Source organism: Octopus sinensis, linkage group LG18 (assembly GCF_006345805.1).
Source record: "Octopus sinensis linkage group LG18, ASM634580v1, whole genome shotgun sequence".
Classification (NCBI taxonomy): domain Eukaryota; kingdom Metazoa; phylum Mollusca; class Cephalopoda; order Octopoda; family Octopodidae; genus Octopus; species Octopus sinensis.
This window is the reverse complement of record NC_043014.1, coordinates 9,485,854-9,495,853: the sequence shown is the minus strand read 5'-3', so window position 1 is coordinate 9,495,853 and position 10,000 is coordinate 9,485,854. Positions and strand designations below refer to the sequence as shown.

General features: G+C 34.1%; 1 long non-coding RNA gene across 2 annotated transcripts in view; it reads left to right on the top strand.

Annotated features, from left to right (window-relative positions):
* Window positions 1-10,000, top strand: part of LOC118766900 — a 526,709-nt gene that overhangs the window by 462,062 nt on the left and 54,647 nt on the right. For both annotated transcript variants that reach the window (XR_005002809.1, XR_005002810.1), the window contains exon 5: window positions 5,725-5,878. This is a non-coding gene — a long non-coding RNA (uncharacterized LOC118766900). The remainder of the gene's footprint in view (window positions 1-5,724; window positions 5,879-10,000) is intronic.

Sequence of the window (10,000 nt, the reverse complement as noted above, 5' to 3'; positions counted from 1 at the left end):
ATATATGTATATATATGTATATATATATATATATATATATATATATATATATATATATATATATATATATAGTACGTTTAAATATTTGTTGTGCAAGATTTTTTATGTGAAGTCGTGTGTGTTGAAACAGATATTGTTATATTTCGGAATGGTCATATTGCCAGTTTAGCCAATAAATAATAGTGCGTGTGTTTTTATTGGCTAAACTGGCAATATGACCATTCCGAAATATAACAATAATATATATATATATATATACATATGTACTTACATGTGTATATTTATACATTTACCTATATGTGTGTGTATGTATATATGTATGTATGTATCTATCTATCATTCTATATATCCATCTATATAAATATATGCATATATATATATATATATATATATATATATACACACAAACACACATATCTATTTATTTCTATTCATTCATATATTGAAACCTACCCACATACACACACATGTGTGTATATATATATATATATATATATATATATATATATATATATATATATATATATATAATATATATATATATTGGGAGAGTTAAAGAGCGTGTACAGAGTTACACATACACACATACACACAGGCACACTTACATACACACGCACACAAGTATGTGTATATGATATCTTCATTCACATCCTTGTTCCGATCTCGCTCTATTTTATATGGCGTTGATCGAAAATATATTCTGCTTTCATAAATGGACAAATAAGTAAATCAACCGCCAAACCTACGCTGGCTATTTATTACACTTGTTATCATCTGTATCTTTATCATTATTATTGTTATCCTTATTCAGTAGCCTTATTCTTATCACGTACTTTGACGGCCCTACCGAGCGCAGCTCTGTGTACCTTGAGTACGTGCTGTGATTTGTTGTGATGCTCTGATGGTTACTGTATTGAAAGTGTTTGGCGTAGGAGTGTGCAGTGCCCAGTAGTGCAATTTTCTGTATGTTATATATATATATTTGTAAGTCCAGGGGTTTTTGTTATGTATTTGTCTGAATATTTTTTATAATCATACCAAACGCGAATACTATGATAGGAATTGTGTCTGTTTTTATATTCCACATTTGAGATACCTCTATTTGTAGGTCTTTGTATTTTGAAAATTTTTCCGTTTCTTTTAGAGAAACTTTATCATTAGTATCATTATTATTATTATCATTATTATTATTATTATTATTATTATTATTATTGTTATTATTATTGTCAATTGTTATTATCAATTTATTATTATTATTTTTATTATTATTAATTATTATTATTATTATTATTATTATTATTATTATTATTATTATTATTATTATTGCAGTAGTAGTAGTAGTAGTAGTAGTAGTATCATGGATCAGCATCATGATCATCATCAACATTAATGTATGTACATTGCTAATGGATAAAGAATTGTCCATGCCACTGAGACTGTAGCTGTTGCACGTCGTATTTGGTTGCAAGGTATATTCAAACGAAGATAGATACCACACGGTATGTAAAAAACTGCATTATCGATTTACAAATATCGAAACAGGCCACATACTATTTTAGCGAAACATATGATTTGATTAAACTGAACGCTCTATTTGGGAGTTACATAACTCTATCGATATCGGGAAATGAATTAATAAGTTGACCTTGATATGACTTGAAATCAGAACATGAAGTGTCGTAAGTTAATATAACATTGAATATATATATATCCGCCATGCTAACGAACGTAGTAATCAATTATCTTTATAGAAATTGATTTTTTGTTATATTGTATAGCTACATAGGAACTAATATTAAAGAGATTCCGACCAGACCCTCTCAGTGATTGAATCTGATTTTGGTTATTGATTGGTCCCAATAGATAGGATCAATACATTAGCTTCTATGAATATGGCATATTCTTACTCGTTTACTCTTTCACTTGTTTCAGTCATATGACTGCTGCCATGCTGGAGCACCGCCTTTAGTCGAGCAAATCAACCCCAGGACTTATTCTTTGTAAGCCTAGTACTTATACTATCGGACACTTTTTTTGCCGAAACGCTAGGTTACGGGGACGTAAACACACCAGCATCGGTTGTCAAGTGATGTTGGGAAGACAAACACAGACACACATACATGTATGCACACATACATATATACACACGATGGGCTTCTTTCAATCTCCGTCTACCAAATCCACTCACAAGGCTTTGGTCGGCCCGAGGCTATAGCAGAAGATACTTGCCCAAGGTGCCACGCAGTGGGACTGAATCTGGAACTCTATGGTGGGTAAGCAAGCCACTTATCACACAGATACTCCTGAGCCTATGACATGTATATCTTTGTATATGAATGTACGTATATCTCTGTGTTTGCGTGTCTGTGTAAAAACGTATGGTTCAGCGTTTATCTAGCAATTCGGAGGATATTGGTTCGATCCCTCTTCTGCAACGATTGCCTTATACTAGAAAGTATTTGGTCGAATGTTCGTCTGTAGAATCTCTAATTAAAATGCTGGATTATATCGCAGGAAATTAAGCTAAGGTAACTAAGCTAAGAATACCGGGAAATTAAGCTAAGGCAACTAGCACCTGTGGAATACAAACTTACTTAAACTCACCTGTAATGTTTGGCACCTAAATTTGCCGAATATTCATTATGTGTTTGTTTTAACTGATGTAATGTTAGATTGGAAAAGTTTCAAACGATTCGTTAAAGGCAAATATATTTCAATGTCACATGAGATAATTGTAAGATCTAGTCATTATCTCCTAATATAATTTGAGTTTAAATCTTTCTATTATTATTATTATTATTATTCTATGTTTGACTTTTGCTTTATGTCTGTACAAGTTGGCTCCAAGTCTCACCCAGAGACCTCAAGAGACAACAGGTTGGAAGTGCACGTCGTTGTTATGCCTAGTGTGCCATATATATATATATATATATATATATATATATATAAATATATACGACGGGCTTCTTTCAGTTTCCGTCTACCAAATCCACTCACAAGACTTTGGTCGGTAGTAGAAGACACTTGTCCAAGGTGCTACGCAGTGAGACTGAACCCGGAACCATGTGGTTGGTAAGAAAGCTACTTACCACACAGCCACTCATACGCCTAATTATTATTATTATTATTATTATTATTATTATTATTATTATTATTATTTATTATTATTATTATTTACTTTTAATCTGAATAATTGTTACAATCACTAGCCGAGACACATCCAGCGTCCTAGGGGGATAAGTGAAGGAAAAGAGATGCACACATTGTAAGCAACTGAGGGACATGCTCAACTGATTAAGGTCAAGCAACTCATAAGCAAATGTGTGGTAGTAAGCAGAATACCACCACTCGTAATTATTATTATTGTTATCATCATCATCATTATCATCATCATCATCTTTATTATTATTATTATTGTTATTACTATTATAAATATTATTATTATTATTATTATTATTATTATTATTATTATTATTATTATTATTATATGTTTGACTTTTGCTTTATATTTGTACAAGTTGGCTCCAAGTCTCACCCAGAGACCGCAAGAGACAACAAGTTGGAAGTTCATGTTGTTGTTATGCCTAGCGTGCCATATATTTGTTTTTTTTTGTGTTGTACTAGTGAATGTCTAAAAGAAAAACCCGAAAATTATGTTTCTTTTAAAACTTGAGATTACATAGAAAGTATTTTGCGTAGGATTTGAGCAGTTCCCATGAGCACTATCTTATGAATTTCTGCCATTTTGGGGTTTCCTGGTATCTGAGTTAGATAGCAATCAGCCCTATTATTATTATTTCTATTATTATTATTGCCTAATCTTCCTGGTTACTGTAGTATATAACTAACTGACGCGCAAATCAATAGTTAGCTCTATCGGTGAAAAAAATCATTTTTATAAAGATACAAAAGTGTGAAGATCCCTGACACCCTTGCAAAAAATTCCTTCTTGCTCGAGGATTAATATAATAGGTGTATACTGAATATGATGAAAAAGAACGGAAATGAAATACTGTACTCTCAACAATATTTCAGTAAAGATCAGAAAATATTACAGACCTCAATATTATAACCACCACTGCTCAATACAACGCCAGTGTTAATTACTTTTATACTAACGCTCATTGAAATAGGCATGACAGTGGTGGCGCTCGCAAAGTGTCTGAAAGTGTGTGGAAGCACTCCGTCGGTTACGACGATGAGGGTTCCGGTTGATCCGATCAACGGAACAGCCTGCTCGTGAAATTAACGTGTAAGTGGCTGAGCACTCCACAGACACGTGCACCCTTAACGTAGTTCTCGGGGATATTCAGCGTGACACGGAGAGTGACAAGGCCGGCCCTTTGAAATACAGGTACAACAGAAACAGGAAGTAAGAGTGAGAGAAAGTTGTGGTGAAAGAGTACAGCAGGGATCACTACCATCCATCCCCTGCCGGAGCCTCGTGGAGCTTTTTTATTTGTTTTCGCTCAATAAACACTCACAACGCCCGGTCTGGGAATCGAAACCGCGATCCTATGACCGCGAGTCCGCTGCCCTAACCACTGGGCCATTGCGCCTCCTGTCTGAAAGTATTACAGCAGGAATGGAAAAAGATTTTAACGAAAATATACAACTTCTAGACGTCGATCATTGTCAAATGTAAAACGAAAAAACAGAAACGAAATTGTTGCACAGTGGCAAACATAAATTCATATTTTAGCCGACTGCATTGTGTGTGGAATTATATAAGTAAATATGTTTGTATTTATCTCTCTTCTGATATTATTCATGTCTTACGCGATGAAGAATTCACATAACATTCTTCCCCAAGCTGACGCTATTGTTTATTCGGACTAATAGGCATGGACAAGGTGGTAACTCGAGTTCAAATGCTAAAATCTTTCAACTTATTGCATTCTGACAAGGTGGTGGTAGTAGTCTCAATCAAGGCGAGGCTTTTACGTGCCTTGCATTTCAAAAATTATTTCGACATCAGAGTAGACAACTACGAGAATTGCTTTGGAATAAACATGTATTTTGCATTATCATCAATGCTGCAGTCAGAAGACGAACGTAGTTCCATAATCTACTTAAGTGCTACCGAAGTACTTTGAAGGAATCTAGGAAGTTGTTGATGGACAGATAGCGAACGACTGCAACAACGTGGTCTGAAGGCAGTTAAAAATATAGACGTTGGTGTTTAACAAATCACTGGATACGATATACGAACCAGATATCGTTAAGATTATTGGTACCCAGAATATTTATGGTAAATCTAGGAGCGGTCTGAATTATTATTATATAATATATTTAAATGGCATTGATTTTCTTTTCCAACGATAAGAAAATTAAATTATATAGTCCATCAGAATAACTAGAAACCTCAATAATATGAACGCCTGAAATTGAAACAATGGGGCAAATAAACGAAATTTTTGTTTCTGCCTAGTTTTATACACTAGAAAAACAATATGCATGGCTTCAGTAAATAAACTGTCATTTTATCAGAGAAAAGAATAATAGAAGAAGCGCGGATCGATTCTGAAGTGTAAGTTGTGTCTTCGGTGAATGTGAGTTGAAACATTCCAATATTTTATACCAGTGGTTTGATAGGTTTTGAATAAATTTACCACATGTAATCTTTTGACTCAGACAAACGGTAATGCTTCATAAAAACCGTATTTATTTATGTATCAACAGTCCAAATCCAGGTTCTTCATATAACCTTTTGTTTTCTTTCAGGAACGACACAACGCAAGCAACACTTGTCTTTCTCATATTAAAGTAGCTGTGGATACTCATTTCAATATAAACAGTGTTGATGACATGCTTCTGAATCGGGATATCTTCACCCTCTGCGGATCTGTACCTACCCAAAAGTTCTATCTCTATCCATGTGAGACCCTTTTTCGTTTTACTTTGTCTTCTGTGCATTTATATTTGAATTCCAGTAAGCGGAAATATTCATCATTAAAATAAATGTCATCGCTTTTGTCCACCACATTTGAGCATTTTATTATTCACCCTGATTTACATATTCTCTGTTTGAACGCTAATCAAGAATTTTGCATTGTCTTACCTATCGAAAACATTTGTCCTCAGCCGCTTGGACTACTGCTCCCAACTATGGTCACCACACAATATAAAACTAACAGCAGAACTCGAAGAAATTCAGAGAAGCTACACAAAGAAAATCGTCTCACTGCAAAATATCAGCTACTGGGAAAGAGCGGAGGCGGGAGAGATATGCGGTGATATACATCTGGAAAATCCTGGAAGGTCTTGTCCCAAACTTTGGCATTCAAAGTTACCCCAACCGCAGAACGGGGCGCCACTGCATGGTGTCAAAGATTCCAACATCACCATCAAAATACAGGTCCAGATACTGCAACAGCTTGGGTTTCAGAGGACCACAGCTCTTTAACATCCTCCCGAAATGCCTGAGAGACTTACATGGTGTGGATGTGGGTCTCTTTAAAACTAAACTGGATCTCTTCTTGTCGGGAGTCCCAGATGAACCTACCTCACGACAGGAGACGCAGATGCGGCTTCAGCATCGAACTCCCTTGTCGATCAAGTGCCACGTATCAGAGGTCGATTCACATATTAGTGTAGCTCATTCAGCGGTGGTGCCACAGCATGGCCGCGGCCTTCGGGCTAAAACATTTTAAAGGATTTTTAAGGATTTATACATTTTCTTTTGGAACCAGATTTTAAATATACCACCATCACACAATTTATATAACGTTATGTGATATTTTATATAATCTTAATGTTCTTTCTGTCGATATTATGGATTACTCATTATTATCACTAAGAAGGCGGCGAGCTGGCAGAAACGTTAGCGCGCCGGGCGAAATGCGTAGCGGTAGTGTGTCTGCCGCTACGTTCTGCGTTCAAATTCAACCGAATTCGACTTTGCCTTTCATCCTTTCGAGGTACATAAATTAAGTACCAGTTACGCACTGGGTCGATGTAATCAACTTAATCCGTTTGTCTGTCCCTGTTTGTCCTTTCTGTGTTTGGCCCCTTGTGGGTAGTAAAGAAATAGGTAGTGTGTCTGCCGCTACGTTCTGAGTTCAAATTCAGCCGAATTCGACTTTGCCTTTCATCCTTTCGAGGTACATAAATTAAGTACCAGTTACGCACTGGGGTCGTTGTAATCGACTTAATACCTATGATTGTCCTTGTTTGTCCCCTCTATTAGTATGTATGTGTGTGCGCATGATTTGAGTGTGTGTGTGTTTGTATGTATGTATTTCGGTTTGTCCCAGATCAACGTATGTCGATCAGCATTGGTGTGTTTTCGTCGTCGTAACTTAGCGTTTCGGCAAAAGCTACGATAAAATAAGTACAAACTTTAACGTATGAGTACTGGTGTTTAGTTCTTTCGACCAAATTCCTTCGAAGCGGTGCCACATCTTAGAGGAAATACAGTCATTTACTGAAATAAGTAAATGATAAAAGATGGAATTTTAAAATATTCTAATTATGGCCTTTAATGACTTAGATAACGAGGCTACAATTTTTCAGTGGAAAGTAATTTATTTTTCAGCAAACCCTCTCGGTTCAAATCCATGTTGGGAAATGAACGCTGGAATCAATATCTGGAAAAAATATCGCAAAGTACTTATTTTTTCACCATGCTTGAGCTTAGTGCGTTGCAGCAACGACAGTGGCGCATAAATAACGCATAGCCATGTACATATAATAAAAACAAAATTAAAATATGTTTCAAGATGGATGTTAATTCAAAAGGTCAAACATATTTACGCTGAAAAATATTTTGACGAAAAGTATATAACCAGAATCAATAGAGAGATAAACAATATATAATGGCTAACTGAACAAAAAAGCAATGGACTATAACCATTTCATAAGAATTTTATTGGCAAAGTGAACCTTCAAACAATAATATTTACAGCTCACGGTTTCACATGAAACGCACTTGAAAGAGTAAATCAACCAAGATCGCATATAAAAATTCAAATACAGACACGCAGACACTACGCACATATATACGCAAGTATACACACACATACGTACACAATTATATATATATATATATATAATCATGTATATTTATTGATGCAGAAGTTTATGATTTAGGTGCCGGGTCAGCAATTTGCTAGTGAGGTTAGATAGACGATAACAACGACTCCAGTCACTAGCCATGAATTTATTCAGGACTATTCCAATCACTAATATTACAATCACAACATGTCACTCACAGGTCACTTGACCATTTAAGAGGATTCCAACAGCATCCTACAACTATGATAGCACTCCCGTATTTTTATTACTCTTTCTCTTCTTTCCCACTTTCTTCTTCTTCTTCTTCTTCACTGCTACTACTGATCTTTAAAAAATCAAAACCAAGGACTCGAAACAAATATTAATTTTGAAATACTATTAACTACTACCTGCTGCGAAAACTTCACAAGAGTAAAAAGAAGGGAGACACAGACAGAAAAAAGGAAAATGTTTCTTGCGTTTGGAAACTATGGAAATATTTTAATGAAACATTTCCTTTACTTTTTTCACAATTTCTTTCTCACTATTATCTCTATGTTGAAAAAATCAAAAATACTGAAACCGATTCTAAAATGTTCTTGATGATGAAAAAATGTTAGCATTTTCTACCTTGTCTTAGTTACCAGGATACTTTAATTGAGCAAGACACTTTATTCCACTTTATTTCTGTTAAAATCTCTTATTGACGAGTTTCGTTTTTTCCCTTCCCCGACGAGAAAATTGCATTGTTTAATACCATTCATTCTTTTGAATAATATCAGTGAAGTCTTCGAAACATGTGTCGAAAGTAAAAGTATTTGATTTATACCTGCGTTAAAGTCCATTTATTTATTTATATATATTATATATATATATATATATATATATATATATATATATATATATATATATATATATATATTATATATATATATATATATATATATATATATATATATATATATATATATATATATATGGCTCAGTGGTTAGAGCGTCGAGGTTATGATCGTGAGGTTGTGAGTTCGATTCCCGGATCGAGCTGCGTGTTGTATTCTTGAGTAAGACACTTTATTTCGCATCGAAAAATATTGTATATATTTCGACATATTTCTCAAGAAAACCTTCGATTGTTATATGTATATATTATTTTCATGTCTAAGAGTTTATCTTTATTTTTATTTCATTTTATTGTATTTTAGAAACCCACTTAATCCTTATATTTGTAGATAAGTCGAGATATGGTGTTCTATTTTGCATGTCTTTTATCCGATTTTTATTATTATACACTCAGCAATTTTTAAAAAAAGTTATGTTTTTATACGGATGTCTGTATTGTTTGCCTGTATATGTATTCGTATATGTGCGTCTATGCATATGTGTAAGTAAGCGTGTGTGTTTATACTCATGCACATACGAAAATGGATGTATATGTATGCATGTCTCTACACCTATATTTGAGTGGATGTGTATTTACGTGCATATTTCCGTATAAATATATATATATATATATATATACTTTTTCAGCTGTTTGTTCTTCCTACTTGTGCAGAGTCGCTCAAACTTTTACAAGGATCGGGTTAGACCGGAGTAAACACATAAATGTGAAACAAGGTGGAAAAAAGAGTACTCAATACCAGTGGTAGAGTAATATGCTTTTTATTACTCTACCACTGGTATTTGAGTACTCTTTTTTCCACCTTGTTTCACATTTATGTGTTTACTCCGGTATATATATATATATATATATATATATATATATTATATATATATATATGATCTTATATGTGTATTTATACTAATATACACTTGTGTATACACATATATATGTAATTCTATTTTGTGTACGTTTGCTACACATATTCCGCCACCTATCTTTCTTTCTTTTCCTTACGCGAAGTATCCGTTCTCTCCCTATTCGTTACTTTGATAGCGTCTTTTAACAATGCGTTCCTCTCCTCCCCCTTACCTCTTTTTTTCGCTAGCTGTAACGTTTAGGATCCTT